This window comes from Petaurus breviceps, unplaced genomic scaffold, assembly GCF_028583685.1.
Source record: "Petaurus breviceps papuanus isolate PSGF00001 unplaced genomic scaffold, PetGlider_PUasm1.0 42, whole genome shotgun sequence".
Taxonomy (NCBI): domain Eukaryota; kingdom Metazoa; phylum Chordata; class Mammalia; order Diprotodontia; family Petauridae; genus Petaurus; species Petaurus breviceps.
The window spans coordinates 933,464-945,156 of NW_027186325.1; positions in this window are offsets into that span (position 1 = coordinate 933,464).

Sequence of the window (11,693 nt, forward strand, 5' to 3'; positions counted from 1 at the left end):
CCCTGCAACAACAGCACTGTCCTTCACCAGTGGACAGTATTCACTCTCTGTCTGCAGGACAGTCTCTGGGCTTCTTAGTGAACAGCCAGGTTCCAGGACTTCTTCAACAAAAGGACTGTCTTTCACCAGTGGACAAATCTGGCAAAATAACATCAAAACAGACAGACAAAGTACCAGCAAAACAGCCATGTCTCCTCAGTCCTTGGCAGCTCAGGGGGCAGGTCTCAAAAGTCCAGGGCAATTCAAAGCGGCCACCAGCAATTCTCTTAGTCTCTCTCTCTCCACGAGGTGCTGCTTCCAAAAAGATCTTCCGCCTCTCTCTTATCTCTCCAAATCTACGTCACCAGCTCCTCTCAGTTCAGGACTTTCTTTTCACATCAACAAGTCCATCCCACAGGTGGGATTAACAAGCTCTGGGTTTTAACACAATCAATTTGAAAACCAAGCCAATACGGGGGAATCTTTAAATGCCATTACTATCACACTAAGTCATAGTTGATCATAACATCAATATTGGTAGTACTGTGTACAATGTTCTTATCCTGATCACTTCATTTTGCATGAGTTTATGTAAGTATTCTCAAGTTTTTTTCTGAAACTACATTGTTTGTCATTTCTTATAGAACAATAGTATTCCACATCAATCATATACCACAATTTGTTCAGCCATTCATCAACTGATAGACTACCTCTCAATTTTCAATTCATTACCATTAAAACTACTATAAATATTTTTGTACATGTAGCTTCTTTCCCTTTTTCTTTGATTTCTTTCTGAATAAGGCCCAAATAGTGGTCCTACTGGGTCAAAGGGTATGCATAGTTTTATAGCCCTTTGGGCATAGTTCCACATTTTTCTCCAGAATGGTTGGACCAGTTCACAACTCCACCAGCAGGGCTATTTTCCCACATTCCCTCCAGTATTTAGTCCTTTTCTGTCATGTTATAAGTATGTGGTAGTACCTTAGAGTTGTTTTAATTTGTAGCTATCTAATCAATAGTGATTTAGAGCATTTTTAAAAATTTGACTATAGATAGTTTTGATTTCTTCTTCTGAAAACTGCCTGTTTACATCCTTTGAGCATTTTTCAACTGAAGAATGATTTTTATTTTTTATAAATTTAGCTAATCTCTTTATATATTTGGGAAATCAGATCTTTATCAGAGAAATTTGCTTTAAAAATCTCCCAGTTTCCCGCTATGTGGTTTTTTTTATGCAAAATCATTTTAATTTTATGATTTTGAAATGTTTCCTTGGTCCCCTAATTTATTTCATATCACCCTTTAGGTCTAAATCATGCACTTGTTTTGACTTCATTTTGGTATATGGTGTGAGATGTTTCTTTTCTATGCCAAATTGCTCTCCAGTTTCACCAGGAATTTTTGTTAAATGTTGAGTTCTTGCCCCCAAAGTTTGGATCTTTGGGTTTATTAAACCTTAGATTACTATGTTTTCTTTCTACTGTGTATTGTGTACCTAATCTAGTCTACTCTTTTTCTTAACCAGTACCATATTCTTTTGATGATTACTGCTTTGTAATATAGTTTAAAATCTGATAGTTCTAGGTTGCTTTCCTTTATATATATAATCACTGGTTAGCCTTGATTTCCTTGATCTTTTGTTCTTGCAAAAATTTTTTGTTTTTATTTTTTCTAGCTCTCTAAAATGATTCTTTGGCAGTTTGACTTGTATGACACTGAATAAGTAAATAAAATTAGGTAGAAATGTCATTTTTTTAATATTGGCTCAACCACACATGAGCAATGACTATTTCTCTAATTATTTAGATCTGTCTTTATTTGTGTGAAAAATATTTTGTAATTGTGTTCATTTAGTCTCTGATTTTGTGTTGTCAGTTAGACTCCCAAGGATTTTATGATGTTTACAGTTGTTTTAAATATGATTTCTTTCTATCTCTTCCTGTTGAGTCATATTGGTAATGTATACAAATGCTGATGACTTATGTGGGTTAATTTTTTATATCCTTCAACTTTGTTAAAATTGTTAATTATTTCAATTTTTTAAAGTTAATTCCCTAAATCATTGTAGTATCTGAAAAAAGTGATAGTTTACTTTTCTCATTGGTTATTTTTATTCCTTCAATTTCTTTTTCTTTTCTTGTTTGTTATAGCTAATACTTCTAATTCAATATTAAGTAATAATGGTGATAATAGGCATCCTATCTCCTGATCTTATTGGGAAAGCTTCTAGCTCCTCCCCATCACAAATAATATTTGCTCTTGGTTTCAGAGAGATGAGTTATCTTTTTAAAAAGAAATGAGTATTGTCTTTTTAAAAAGCTTTTTCTTAATTTATTGATATAAACATTTGATTTTTGTTTTTAAGATGGTCAATTGTACTAGTAGTTTTCCTAAAACTGAACCAGCTTTGGATTCCTGGTATAAATTTCACCTTATTTAGGTATCAAAACCATATTTGTATAATTAAAGGAATTTAGTAGGACTCCTTATTTACCTATCTTTAAGAAATATTTTATATTGTATTGGGATTAATTATTCCTTAGATGTTTCATAGAATTCACTTATAAATTCATCTGGTCCTAGATTTTTATTTTTTAGGGGTTCATTTATGATTTGTTGAGGATTGATTTTTAAATATCTGTTAAACAGAAAGATTATAGATATATTGTGCATTATATGAATAATACTGCTATTGCTACCTCATTTAGAACATGAAGATGTTTTAAAGATGTGCCATCACCATATGTTTTTAATTACAGGATTCTGAGGATAAATTTAATAAACTCTTATGATTATAAAAATGAAAAAAATTCAGGAAACAATGTGCTTAGCAGGGTTTGATGGTAAGGAGAGGGACCAGGTAGGAAATTAATGACAGTATTTGGCTGCTGATTCACCTCTAACAGCTGAGGCTTTATTTAACCATAAATTGAGAAGATGCAGTCTTTTGGCCTCATTTTCCTGTTCCAATCTCAGACTCCTACATCCCTTAGCAGAGACCCCTACTGCCAGCTCCTCCTCTCCATCTTTGTGTCAGAAGCTTGGGGAGATTTTAGATCCAATCAATTTCCAAGTTTTAAATCTTCGCTATTCAAATGAAGCTCGTCTTTGGGGGAACAAAGTTCACTTCATATTTTAATCAATTTACTGGCTTTGGTCAAATTGAAATGAAGTCAATATTACATCTATGAAAGGGACTAACTCATTGATTTGGAAAATCATTTATGTTTTCTAAGCCTCTCATTCCTCACTTGTAAAGTGAAGAACTTAGTACCTTGCAAATGAAAATTCTATATGACAGGCATGCAGTTAGTTTTAATTATATGTGCCAATTCTATTTCTCCAATGTTAGCAGGAGTCAGTGGTGTGATATACCAGCTAAAAAAGCCAACACAATCTGAGGTTCTATTAAGAAAAGTATAGTCCAAAATATGGGAACTGACAGTCTCACTAAACTCTTTGGTGGCCAATATTGCCTAAAGTTTTAAGGCCTCATTTTAAGAAGAACTTTGACAAGCTGCAGAACTCCCAAGGTGGAGGACCAGCATGATAAAGGGCTTTGTTGCCATTCTAAACAATACCTAGTTGAAGGAACAGTGAAAATGTTTCCTGGTAAGAAAAGACTTTGGGAGTTGGAGACCTACTAGCTGTCTTCAAGTATTTGAACAGTTTTCAGGTGTGAGATGTAATAGATTTATTCTCCTTGCTTTAGAGGGCAGATATAGGAGCATTAGTTTCCAATATGTAATTTCAAGTTCGGAGTGAGGAAAACTTCACAACTCACCACTTTTTTCAAAAGGGAAATGGGCTGCCTTCAAGTCAAGGGGTTATTCCTCACTAAAAGTGCTCAAATGAGAGCTACTTCTCAAGAATATTGTAGAAGGGACTCTTGTTAGGTATGGGTTGGAATAGGTCCTTTCTATCTCTGGGATTCCAAAATTGTGAGGCTTCCATATCTGCCTTCTCCTTTCCAATTCCATTATTTTCATCCTAGTTAAGGCACTCATCGCCACTTTCTAGAAAGAGTATTGTAATAGTTTCCTAACAGGTCTTCCCACTTACAATACAACCACCCCTGCCCTTTAAATGTTTCATCACACTTCTATGAAACTTTTCTTCTTTATGAATATATTTGGTGACATCAGTCCTATGTTCATAATTGTTTAATGGTTTCTCATTGCTTACTGAGTAAATTTGAAGCTCCTTATTTATTAAAGTGCTTCATAGTTTTGTGTCACCAGCCTTATTTTATTACTCCTTTTAATGTGTTCCTCTGCTATCGCTAAATTACTTACCATCCTCTATTCATTTCCTATGATTTGTAACAACAATAAATACGATCACTAGTATTTACATAGCACCTACTACATGTCAGGCAATGCACTAAGTGCTTTGCAAATATGTACAAATATTATCTCATTTGATCGACACAACAACCCTGGAAGGCAGCTTTCATTATTATTCCCATTCTGCAAGTGAGGAAACTGAGGCCCAGGGAGGTTGTGACCTTCTAAGGATCCCACCATTAGGAAGTGTCTGAAGTAGTATTTTAATTCATGTCTTACTGCTTTCAAGTGTAGTGCTCTATCTATTCCAAAGGTGTCAAAGTGGCAGCTCTTCCCATGTGCCACTGGAACCAGATTTAAATGTAACTGGGAAATGTTTAACAAAATGAATAAAAATACAGTACAGCACATATAATGTTAACTTGTGGTTTTCTAAGTCAATATTTGGCCCATAGAGATCTCTTTCCATTTGAATTTGATATTCACAGTGCTATCTAGATGCCTCTACTATACATCTTGGACAAGCAGTACAAATGGGTAACTGTTTCAGGCCATAATTAAATAGAAAAAGAATCGCAAAACATGACCCCAACTTTTTCTTAGAAACCTAGGCCTGTATTTTTAGTAACCATGTTGTTGTATGACTGTGAGTCACGCTTCACTACAGTCTCTAAATGATTAAAAAATAAATATTAAACATATGGCAAATGAGAGGCACATGGTAGATGTGATCAGGCTTCCACATATAACAAAAAGGGGAGCAAAGGATTGCATCAGATAAAAATATAATTGAAAAAAAGTAGAAAGATCGATCATGAGATGAGCGTATGTGTGTGGGTGCCAGTGGACAGCTTACCTACCCCACTGGTATCCTCCTGTTAATAGGAGAAAGTGAAGAAGCTCCTCTTCCTCCTCCCTTCCCCCTTTGGAATGTTTAGTGGGAAGCCTTTGGGACATAAGCAAGGACAGGGAAAAGAGACTTATGATGTCAGGAATGGGTTTGCAATTTGTATCATAGGAAAAAAAAAAGTCATATTGATGAGATCACAGATAAATATGAAATATTCAAGGTGTTATGTTGTCTTTCAGCTTTTTATCTGTGATTGTTTTTACAAAGGGAAGGATTTTTGCCTTTCTTATTTTCTGCATCCTGCTTACTTAGATAAATTCATGATCTCACTGGCTTGGGTCATTATTATATCATAAATATTATAAGAAATTAATAATCTTTGAATTAATCTAAATAAGAAGTTAATAAAAGATTCAATAAATTTTCAATAGAAAATGGGATATGTTGCTTTTAAGAAGTTAAGTAGTTGAGGGGTCTAGGTGGTGCAGTGAATAGAGTGAATAGCCCTGGAGTCAGGAGGACCTGAGTTCAAATTTGGCCTCAGACATTTAACACAAAAACTAGCCATGTGACCTTGGGCAAGTCACTTAACCCCAATTGCTCTACCTTCTCCCCTCCAAAAAGAAAAAGAAGAAGTTAAGTAGTTAAGCTTCATGATTAAAGATGGCAGAAACATAGAATAAATAGATATAAATTTCCAAATATCAAGGTCACAAGATCACAGATTAGTGTGGGAAGGGATATTGGAGGCCATTGAGGTTAATCCCCTCACTTAAAGATGAGGAATCTGAGACACAAAGAGGTTCAGTGAGTTGCTCAGCATTACACAGCTAAGAAATATCTGAAGTAGGATTTGAATTCAGATCTTCAAGAGAGTATTTAAGCCACTGCTTACCACTGCTGCCCATATAATTATACATAATTTATATGTTTGATGTTGATGCAGAAACAGTTTACTCATACTCTATCCATTTCCAATTAAACCTGTAGTCCATATTCCTTCCCTACCAGTAGATTCCAAGCTCCTAGACATTTCTCTTAATGGTATCCACTATTACTCCTTGATTTGAAACCCAGCATTGATACTGGAATTCTCCTGAAGACCTCAGACTTTATGGATTCTAGTTGTAATCCTAGTCCTATTGGAGACCTTGCTTTCTGTCTGTGACTCTTCAGTGTGATATCTCATATTCATGTTTTTGGACTTGGTTTTTATCCCATTTATAAGAAGTTTCCATATGCACCATTTCCTGACACTCCCAAAGTGAGACAGTTTTAACCATTTTTGAAACTCAGTTTTCTCATAGGTAAAAAGGGGAATTAACTCTAATGTGCCTGCTCTTAAGGGCTGCTGTGAGGCTTCAATGAGGTGAGGAACATTAGGCTCATTGCAAACTTTTAAGGGCTATCTAAATGCCAATTGTTCTCATCATTACCTTCCCATAGCCCATGCATCATAGGCACTAGGTATGGAAGCACTCCTGGAACAGACTAAAGGAAACAGTGAAAATGGGCTCAATGCCTCTGTGAGGTAGCTAGGGCTACCCCAGTTGGCGGGGGAGAGGGGGAGGGCAAGTACTGATTGGACTCCAGTTATGGACCTCAACATAATGGGCCTGGATTGAACAATTGAACAGAACCTTCATAAAAACAGACATGATATTGTCATGGAGAGAATGTTGGTCTTGGTATGACAAGACTGAGAAGGCAATGTTAAATGTCTTCTTAAGAAGATGTAATAGTAGCTAACACATTTATAATGCTATATGCAAATTATGATGCTTTAAGCAATGTCACATAGGTAATTTTATTTCATAGGACCATGGAATTTAGAACTGTCAGAAGTTTTCTAGATCAACCTCCTCATTTTACAGATGAAGACAAATAGGTGAAGGGAGTTACACAAGGTCCCATATATCCACTGACATATAATCCAGAGGTTGTTTGACTATAACTTGACAACAATCCTATGAGTTAGGTGGTATAAATATATTTATCTCTATATTTAGAAATAAGGAAACTGAGACTTAGAGGTTATATTCATATATGATATTATATTACTAAAATCACAAAGCTAAATTGTTGTTTTCTGTAACTTCAGCTGAGTTGTGTATACATTGTTTATACATTGTGTGTAACACTGTGCTAGCTGGCAAGGACAGAGATACACAAAAATAGAACTTCCTGACCTCAAGGACATCTCAAGATGACACCTTCATATGTTAGTATATATGTACTTAAAATCGAGTGTTCACAGTAATAGCAACATTATGTGATAATGAACTGTGGTAGATTTGGCTCTTTGCAGCAATACAATGATCTAAGACAATTCCAAAAGACTCATGATAGAAAATGCTATCCACATCCAGAGAATGAACTGTGGAGTCTGAATGCAGAATGAAGGATGCTATTTTATCTCTCTCTCTCTCTTTTTTTTCTTTCTCATGTTTTTTTTCCCCTTTTGTTCTGATTCTTCTTTCATAACATTACTAATGTGAAAATATCTTTAATATGATTGTACATGTATAGCCTATAGTAGATTGCTTGCCATCTTGGGGAGGTGGGGAAAGAGGGAAGGGGAAAATTTGGAACTCAGAATCTTATAAAAGTGAATGTGGGAAACTTTTTTTTACATGTAATTGGAAAAAATAAAATAAGTCTCAGTTTCCTAACATAAATATAGGGATAAAAATATTTACACCACCTAACTCGTAGGATTGTTATGAAGTTATAGTCAAACAACCACTGGATTTTATATCAGTGGATGTATGGGACCTTGTGTAACTCCCTTTACCTATTTGCCTTCATCTGTAAAATGAGGAGGCTGAACTAGAAAACTTTTGACAGTTATAAATTCCAGGGTCCTATGAAATAAGATTATCTATGGGACATTGCTTAAATAATAAAATACTATTAAGTGGGAAAACAAAACTAATATTCCTTCCAGGATTCCACATGCCCTCTCTGGGCCCTAGTTCCCTACTATATAAAATGATGAAGTGGGATGGCTGGTTGCACAATAAATAGAGCTCTGGCCCTGGAGTCAGAAGGACCTGAGTTCAAATCTGGCCTCAGACATTTAACACTTGCTAGCTGTGTGACGTTGGGCAAGTCACTTAACCCCAATTACCCTGCCCTTTCCCTCCAAAAAAGCAAAATATAAGTCATAAAATGATGGAGTTAGGTTAGAATGATGGCTTCAAACTCTGACCTGAATGTGGTTTACTTCTTCTACAACACACCCCAAGGCAAGCCATAGAGCCCTTTTCCTTTACTTAGATGACTATGAACTTAGATTAACAAGTCGTTCTGAACCAAAGCAAAAATTTTGAGAGAAAGACTGCAATTCTTGTACATACTTCTGAGATAATAAAAACAAATAAATACATACGTGAAATAAAACTTAAAAAGAACAGGAGGAAAAGCCTGCAGTGTGCAGGGTAGACCCTATATAGATTGGTGAACTACAGTAGAAAGCAAAGCACAACGAACTGGTTTTAGAAACAGAAAATCACCTAAATTCCATCCTACCACTATAATTTAAACTAGTTCTCTGGGGAAATCACTGCAGTTTCCTCAGCCTCAGTTTTCTCAGAATAAATTAGAGATCATTTAGAGGGAAGGCATTAGCATTAAGTAGGTTTGAGAAAGGCCTCTTATAGAAGGTGGGATGTTAGCTGGACCCCAAAGGAAGTAAGAGATGATGGAATATGGAGATGAGGAGAAACTGAACTCTAATCATGGGGGATAGCTTGTGAAAAAAATTTTTTTTGGGGGGGGAAATTGGGGAAATGTGGTGTCTAACCTGCAGAATAGCAAGGGAGCCTGTATCATTGGAGTGAAAAGTACGTAGAGGGGAGTAAATTGTTAGGATGCTGGAAAAGTAGGAGGGGTCCAAGGTATGGAGAATTTTAAAAAGCAAGCCAAAGATTTTATTTTCAATCTTAGAAAGTAATAGGGTATCATTGGGTTGACATGGTCTGAAGTACACTTTAGGAAGATTAATTGGACAGCTAAGTAGAGGATGGACTGGAGTGGGAAGGGACACTGCAATAATCCAGATATGAGAGCCTGCATCAGAGGGGTAGCAGTTTCAGAAGAGAGAAGGGGCCATATACAAGAGATGTTACAAAGGTAGAATCAATGGGACTTGGCAACTGATTGGCTATAGTGGGGGTGGGGTGAGACAGAAAGTATTTTAAGATGACATATAGGTTACAAGACTATGTGAGGGAGAGGAAGTACATCCATCTTGTTAGAGACAGTTTGTGTCTGTACTACAAGTCAAAAGATATGTCATTTCTTCACTACCATATTGTAATTCTGTGAAATTAGACTGTGCAGGAAGTGAGGGGTTTGAACACACACACACACACGCACACCAGATCCTCTAGGCTTCAAACCTTGAACGTCTGAATGACTATTATACAGCAGTACAAAATACTTTCTCTGTCAATAACTCAACACATATTTAAGTGCTCACTGTGTGCCCAGGATTGTGCTAAATTCTGGTAATAAAATACAAGGTGGGGGGAGGCGGGAAGAAAACAGTATCTGTTTTTGAAGCATGCACACGTTGAAGTTCCCAGTTGAGGGAGGGCAGTGGATGTGGGTCGAGGAACAATTTTAGAGAGTCAGGAGCAGAGCTTGGAAAAGAACAAAGGGGTGATTGTGGCTGGTCTGGGCTCTTCTTGTAAATGGAGGTTCTGAGAGGAATGGATCAACAAGAGGGAGAGGCCTTGAAGGTGGAAGGGTTTTCTAGGGTGCAAATGCTGCTGGGGAATTGTGCTACTGGCAGCTATTTGGATAAGAAGTCTCCTAGGACATGATGGCAACTGAAGTTTGGAGAGTCAGGAGAAGAGATTGGAGAGGAGTGAAGGTGTGAACATGACTGGTCTATACAATTCCCTAAAATCATGGTCTGGGAGGAATTGACCAATCAGAGGAATGGGTGTTAGGGTAGAGGAATATTTCAAATTGAGAAGGCTGCAGCATCTTCTCGGGTGTGTAGGCCACAGGAGCTTTGTAGGGAAAGAAGTATGGAGTAACAAGATCAGAGGCTAGAGAGGAATGGAGGGATGATGGTTGACTTGGTCCCTTCCAGAAAAGGAAGGTTCCTGGGGGAATGACAAATTGGAGGAAGGGGAAACAGGGAGAGGGGAAAATTCCAGATTGAGAAGGTTGCTCTTGTAACATCTAGTCACTTTTTGTTTTTGTCTGTATCCTCAGCTCACAGACATAGTAAGCACATAATGTTTTCTGATTTTCTTTTTTAATCTAGAATCAAACAGTATGACTCTTATATGCCCTAAGAACCTCCAAACAAAACTCTTTTCAGCTACAATTTGCTTGGGGGAATCATATCATATGTGCGTTTATGCCCCCAAGCAAGCTGTAACTAAATACTCTTGGGCCTGTGACAAATTCAGCTAAAGTGTTGTTATAAGCTATAGCATGCAGAAGATAGCCTGACTGTAAGTTCAGAGAGACTGGTCTAGGCATATATGTGTGTTGGGTGGAAGATAGGCCCCAGGAGAGAAGGGCCACTGTATGAGTCCCCTGGGAGAGGCATGGTTGTCTGGGTACAGTTGTCCTGTTTGATGCTATGGGCTGCATAAGAGTCTCAAGACATATCATCCAGATTGCTTATATCACTAGGTAGAAAAAAAATCTAACCTGGATTCCAACTCCTTTGTTCCTATGGCTGTCTATCCAAATCACTAAAACTTCTAAGATCACAGTCTAGTCCCTTCTCATAGAATGGAAAAGAACAAACAAGAAGGCCAAAAACAAGCCCCATATCTCAGTGGCTTTATAGCTTGAGAGGGAGAAACTTCCTTAAGGCCACTCCTCTTAAGGCATGATCTGTTGCAGCCTGACATGAGCAAAGGCATCACCAAATGAAGCCAAAAGAACAACTGATGAAAAAAGGTTGAAATTGTCAGACCTCTTTAAATGCTCTATAAGCCTAAGAGCCTCCCCTTCATCACATAGAAAATCAGACTCAGTTTTGGAATATATCTTTTTATATTTTCCAAGGTCCTTCTAGTACATTTCATCATGATTCTCTAAACATGAGGTCCCCAGGTTCTTCCAGGTGGAGAAAGTGTGCAAATCAAGGAGGCAAATGGGATATGGCACATATAGACAGACTCTGATTACACATATTTCCCTTTCTGGAACCTTTTCTAAATGTTTCTCTCATGCATGTGACTTCCACAAATCAGGAGCTTGGACCTTAAGAATCCTTTACGATTTCCCCCTGGCTTCCAAAGTAGATTTGGGTAACGTCCTCACTGATCTGCATGTTGCCAAATTTGTGTCTTAGAACTCCGCTGAACTCAGGTTACTGTTTAACTATCTAAGTTAAAGACATTATCTATTCAAATTAGGTTCCTTTTCAAAAATACATTCACACATTTCACTACCAGTACAGCCAAATGCCTAGAGGAAAAAAAAGATGACTTTTACAATGAGGTTCTCACTATTTAGTTATGTGCATTTGTATTGGAGATATTTGTTAAACATAGCACTATTTAAGACTTTTCTGGTGGTGCAAAGACATGGAAATATGG